Source organism: Nelumbo nucifera, chromosome 8 (genome assembly GCF_055504915.1).
Source record: "Nelumbo nucifera cultivar China Antique chromosome 8, China Antique-T2T, whole genome shotgun sequence".
Lineage (NCBI taxonomy): Eukaryota > Viridiplantae > Streptophyta > Magnoliopsida > Proteales > Nelumbonaceae > Nelumbo > Nelumbo nucifera.
The window spans coordinates 34,136,396-34,143,133 of NC_142656.1; the positions used below are offsets into that span (position 1 = coordinate 34,136,396).

General features: G+C 38.2%; 1 non-coding gene across 1 annotated transcript; it reads right to left on the minus strand.

Annotated features, from left to right (window-relative positions):
* Positions 1 to 4,634: 4,634 nt before the first annotated feature.
* On the minus strand, positions 4,635 to 4,740 carry LOC148789845 (small nucleolar RNA R71). Its single transcript, XR_016079925.1, has one exon. It is a non-coding gene; the product is annotated as a small nucleolar RNA R71 (small nucleolar RNA).
* Between the last annotated feature and the right edge of the window lie 1,998 nt (positions 4,741 to 6,738).

A 6,738-nucleotide genomic window follows, 5' to 3' on the forward strand; every position in this document is an offset into this window, starting at 1 on the left:
AATGATCATATAGTGCTATAGCTTTATCCAATTTCCAGAGGTCTCCTTACCATTCGAGTACATTCAAGCATACCTCTCCCTCGACTCCCCTAGACTTGTATTGAATCGATCAAAAGGCATGAGGGGAGACTCAAGGCATTAGCTGGTGGACGTTTGATGATCGAAGTTGAGATCTCCATTCTCTAAAGATGATGATGGGAATGCACCTGCACACACCGATTCCAATATGTCATTGAGCAAATATTTTCTTCAATTTGCAATATGGATGGAAATTTTATCCAAGGCTCCTCTACCATGTGGCATTACTTATAACATTTGAATTCTCTTGATATCCGTAGACATTATTTCTTCCACCTCTTAGTTTTTTTCTTTTTTTTTTCTTTCTCTTTTCTCTTAGGCTATATTTAGTTTGAAGGAAAAGGTAGGAAAAGGAAGGGAAAGATAGGGAAACCATAAAGAAAAAAACACAACAAACAAATAGCAAAAACAAGAAGAAGAATGACTGAAGGAATGAAGGACAAATAATGTGTGCAACTTTGTAACAATTATCTCACATTAAACAATTGTGGTATATTAATTTTTGGTATTCTATTAAATCTTGAAATATGTTATTAAATCTTTCAAAATGTTCAAAAAAAAACTTTTTGTTAGCATGTTACAATTGTGCTTTGTGGGAAGTTTGATCATTTTGTCCTGCTAGTCTTGATAATTGATCCATTTATTGTCACTTGTTTTTCTTTGTGCTTTTTACCCCGACTCTCCAAGGGTTTTACCTAGGAGGGGCATTTTTTTTCAACAATATCCGGTTTTTGCAAATTTTACCCCAACTCTGCAAGGTTTCTACTTAAGAGTTTTTTTTTTTTCCAGTAGTATCTAGTTTTCGCAAATTTACCCTAGCTCTGCAAGGTTTTTACCTAGGAGGGGCATTTTCAAAAAATTATATAGTTTTCACAAATTTACCTCGACTCCGCAAGGTTTTAACTAAGGATGGGCCTTTTAAAAAAAAGTATCCGGTTTTCAGAAATTTACCCCGATTCTGCAAGGTTTTTACCTAGGTGGGGCCTTTTTCAAAAAGTATCAAATTTTCACTCTGACTTCTGATGAGTACATAATTTACATACAATTTATAAGGATTTATGCATGATTTTTTTACGGTTTGTTTGAGTATCACCCCATTTCAGCTTAATTTCAGGAAATATTTCAGGGGAAACCAACTCAGGAGAAAGAAGGCATAAAACAAAAAGAAAAGAGCCAAATTTGAGGTAATTTAGTCCAGCTAGAACCATGGCCCAGCCGAGAGAACAAGAGAGGTTCACTCGGCCCATGCAGCCCATGCTACACTCTTTGGGAGAACCCAAAGAGAGAGCCTAGCAAGAAAGCCAATTCGGCCCAGCAAAGAGGAGGCCCATTTCAACTCAAGAGCAGTCCAAAAACAGCCCAAATTTCAGCCAAGGTGCAGCCCAAGAAGAGCTAGGGGCGGCAACTTTTAGAGAGTTCAAGAGAAAGGGGCAGCATTTTCTAGAAGGTTTAAGAGGAGAAAAGGGCAGCAAATTCTAGAAGTTTCAAGAGTGGCTAGAGGTGGCAGCTTCTAGACTCCTTGAAAGCCTATTTAAGGAGGTCTCTTGGAGGGGAATGGTGTCCAATTGCCTAAGTTCAAGTCTCATTGGTCTCTTGGGTTCAAAATTCAAGGAGAGGAGAAGAGAGAAGGAGCTGAGGAGATCCAAGCATTCTAAGAAGAGAAGAAGGTGAATTCAAAGGAGGAGAAGCTTTTAAGAGATCTAGGTCACACTCTTACTTAATTTTTGCATACTTTGTGTTCGAATTCAGCTAGAGATTATGTAATTTCTCCATCTATCTTTTTTTCTTGCTGCAATGGAAGTTTGATTGTTGTAAATTCAATTCTGTAATTAGTTTTCTTGAATCATTCGAATAGATCAGATCCAACTTTGAGTTTCTTGATTAGAATATTAATTGTAGAACTGATCAGTCGAACTGCTATCTTTCAAATTCAGATATGAAATTTCAGATCTGTAATTTGTAATGTTTGAATTGCTTGAGAGAGAATTCAGACATTCATCATCCAGTATTGGCCAATCTGTTCTAGACTCTTGGAAATTTTAAAGTGCTTGAGAAAGACTCTAGAATTTCATATCTGCTACTCAAGAACTGAATTGAATGCAAGATTATAGATAACTTACACAATTCAGTTGGTGATCATTCAATCTGAATTGATGCCCTTTAATTGTTTGATCTAATGCATGCATGAACGATTAGATTTTTTATAGAGATATAAGAATCATCATTCATGCATAGGATGAACATGCCCTTGAAAGAGGTTGTTCATTGCCTTGGGGTTTCACCAAACCAAAGTTGAATCAAATTCTATCCGAATGATTTAGAGAGCTAATTGCTAAATCATTTCTAGGTATTTTTAGCTTATCCTCTCGACTTGAATACAAGGTGTTTGAGCCAATTTTAACTAGATTTTCATATTTGAATTAGATTTAGAATTTGGCTATCAGATAAGAGTAGGCTGATATAATACTAGTAGTTGCTACATAAGTCCTCGTGGGAACGATACTCTATTCATCACTCTACAAGTTGAGTGGCTAGTGCACTTGCTAGTGTCACCAAGACGCACCATGTTTTTGGCGCCATTGCCGGTGACTTATTGTAGCAATATTAGAAACTATTGGCCACTGTTAATTTGATTTTTAGCTCTGCATACATTGCTGATTTTTAATTCTGCATCTTAGAATTCAGATTTGAATGCAGTAGCTTTCATTACAGATGAAGCTGGTCTTCTTTCCTATTCCTGAATTGCTTCATCTTTGGTTTCTGTTTTAAGTAGTTTAGTTGATTGCTGGTTGTGTTTGTCTCAAAAGAAAAAAAATAGATAAAAGTTGAATTGCTGAATTGTTTCATCTCATAGGCGGCTAGTGCAGTTCAGATCTGATTACCTTAGCTGTGATTTCTGAAATCGAAAATCAGATCTGAACTCATTATAGTTGCTATAGTTCCATTAGTGTAGCTGCTCTTTTTGGTCTGCATATTTTATGAAAACAATGTGATTCAGATCTGATTACCTAACCTATCACTTCTGCAATCATATTTGAACACATACCGAAATCAGATCTGTCATAACTTGCTTTCAATTATGATTTAATAAGATCTGCTAAATCTCTGAATTAAAGTAGGTTTCATATCTGTATTTGTGATGTAGTTCAGATCTGGATCTATTTAGTGGCTATACTAGTCATGGTAGCAAGATTCAAATCTTTAAACACTAACTCTTACTGCTGAAATCACATACCAGATCTGAGCACACTGAATGTCTTTTTACTGCTGATTGATTTCGGTTTTGTACAAATTTGTATACAGCACGCTTCATTGCTAATATCAGTGGTTTGTCTTGCTGATTTGCTCAGTTTTTAGCATGGCCACTTCAGTAGATGTTTGATGATGCACAACTCATAAAAACAGTGGGGTTAGATCTGATAGTTAGTAGCCTTTCAATATGGAGCTCAGACCTGAACACAACTATTCTACTCTCAATAACTACTGATTTCAGACCTGTACATTGACCTGCAATAGTGTAGTTTCAGTAGCTAGTGATTTCAGCAATGGAATTAGATCTGTACAATGAGAAAGATTTTGTAAATTGCAGTAGTTATCTGATTTCAAAGAGAATTTGTAAATTGCTACTGATTTTTTATCTGTATATTGCTGTTCTCAATAGATGTTGAGATTTCAGATCTCAGTAATTAATTTTCATTGCTGATTTCAGCAATGAAATCAGATCTGATATTGAGAGAGAATTTGTAAATTGCTGTTCTAGTATCAGTAGCTACTGATTTCAGATCTGTATATTGACCTTTAGTAGTATAGTTTCAGCAGTTCAGATCTGTGTAATTAATTTTCATTGCTGAAATCAAGAAGATTGCATACTACCCAAGGTATATACAGATTGGAACCCGAAGAGCAGCCTAAAGCTCTTGATTTCAGTCTTGTTTCAGATCTGTCTGCAGTAGATTTCAGATCTGTGGATTGCTATTGAGCTTGGAATTTTGTATTCTTAGATAGCATTCAGTATTTGCCTTGTAAATTGCAGCTAGATTAGGACTACTGATTGGTTAAATAATTTACATTTCTGAATTGTGTATATTAGTCTTTTTATTGCTTTGACTTCTACAGTTTATGACAAGCAGACCTGAACTGGAGGAAATCCTTTACGATCCGGAGAAAGTCAGAATTGAAATTGAAGAGATGGCTGAACCCAGAACTATGATGGACTATGCCAAACCAACCCTAACTGGGGCTGCTTCAAGCATTATAATATCGGCCATTGCTGCTAAAAATTTTGAAATCAAACAAGCCATAATTCAAATGATCCAAAACACAATCAGTTTTGTGGCATGGCTCATGAAGATCCAAATTCCCATATAGCCAATTTCTTGGAAATTTGTGACACCTTCAAGCATAATGGGGTAAGTGATGATGCTGTTAGGCTGAGATTATTCCCATTTTCATTGAAAGACAAGGCCAAGGCTTGGCTGAATTCATTATCAGCCGGATCTATAACCACTTGGGATGAGATGGTTGGCCGATTCCTCTCCAAATACTTCCCTCCATCTAAATGAGAAATGACATCACCACTTTCTTTCAACAAGAGGGAGAATCTCTATATGAGTCATGGGAACGTTATAAGGAGTTGCTAAGAAAGGTCCCTCATCATGGTTTTCCAATATGGCTGCAAGTGCAGACCTTTTACAATGGTCTAACAGATTCCAACAAGACCATCCTAGATGCGGCAGCCGGGGGCTCCATCAACAATAAGACTCCTGAGGTGGCCCATGCACTCATAGAGGAGATGGCAGCCAATAATTACCAATGGCATTCAGAGAGAGCTCAAGTGAGAAAGCAGCATGGTCTCCACAATGTAGATACATACACAGCTTTATCTGCTCAAATAGGTGCACTCAGTAAGAAATTAGACGAAATGCAGATGTCAGCCATGCAGGTGCTGTCCATGACATGTGATTTGTGTGGGGGAGGCCACATCAACACTGAATGCCAAGTTGGCAATCAGTTTAGGTAGTCTACAGAATATGTTGACTTTGTCAGCAACCTTCCAAGGCAGCAAGGATATCAGTGCCATCATTTTCACCTGGGATGGAGAGGACACCCGAACCAATCATGGTAGAATCAGCATGCACCGAAGCCCTTCTCCCAAAGTTTTCATCAGCCGAAACAAAAATCTAACCTAGAGGAACTGATGACAAAGTTCATAGCCAGTGCTGAAACCAAGTTTCAGAACCAAGAGGCTTCAATAAAGAACTTGGAAAATCAGGTTGGGCAGTTGGCGCAATTGATCTCAATGAGAATACTGGGCACTCTACCAAGCAATACAGAGGTGAATCCACGAGAACAAGTGCAGGCTATCACTTTAAGAAGTGGTAAGGAGCTGCCAGAAGTAGAGAAGAAAGCAAGGGCTGAAACCAAGGCAGATGTAACCCTTGAAGCCAGAACCCAGAAGAAGGGGCAATCCGAACCGCAGCAAGAAATGCACCAACAGCCGCAAGTTCCCTTTCCTAATAGGCTGAAGCAACACAAGCTAGAAAAGGAATTCGGTAAGTTCCTTGAGATATTTAAAAGTTTACATATTAATATTCCTTTTGTTGATGCTTTAGCCCAGATGCCACGCTATGCAAAATTTTTGAAGGAGTTATTGGCAAACAAAAGGAAATTGGGAGATGTGGCTACGATTGCTCTAAATGAAGAATGCTCGGCAATCCTTCTTAACAAGCTGCCTCAAAAGCTTAAAGATCCAGGGAGTTTCACTATCCCTTGTACTATAGGCAGTTTAAAAATTGAAAAAGCATTATGTGATTTGGGAGCTAGCATAAATTTAATGCCATATTCGGTTTTCAAGAAATTGAGATTGGGAGAGCCCCAACCATTAGATTTGCATAGCAATTGGCTGATAGGTCCATCAAGCATCTTTGGGGGATTATAGAAGATGTGTTGGTTAAAGTAGATAAATTCATCTTTCCAATTGATTTCATTGTAATGGACATGCAAGAAGATGTGGATGTCCCTCTCATCGTAGGGAGACCTTTCCTGGCTACCGGGAAGAAAATGATTGATGTCCAACAAGGACAACTCAGCCTTAGGATACAAGATGAGGAAATAATTTTTAAAATGTCTAATGCCATGAAACATGCACCCTCTAGTGATGATTCTTGTTACATGATTGATGCTATTGATGATGCAGTTGATGATTGCTTCTAGGTGAGTAGATCGGCTTACCCTCTTGAACTCTGCCTACAACAAGGAGAAGTTGAAAAGGGAGAAAATGAAGAAATAAACCTCATGATAGCATACCTGAATGCTAAGCCTCAGTTCCAGGGGAAGGGATTTCTCAAGTTAGAAAACTTAGGAAAACCACCAGTACCAACAGGTAAGCCGTCATCTCAAGAACCCCCCACCCTTGAACTGAAGCATTTACCACCCCACTTGGAGTATGCTTTCTTAGAGGCACCATCAGCTCTACCTGTAATTATATCAGCAGCCTTGAGCCCATTGCAAAAAGAAAAATTGCTAAGCTTGTTACGGGAACACAAAATTGCATTGGCTTGGAAGGTAGCAGACATCAAAGGCAATAACCCATCAATATGCACACATAGAACTTTGATGGAAGAGGACAACAAACCCTCGGTTTAGCCCCAAAGACGCCTA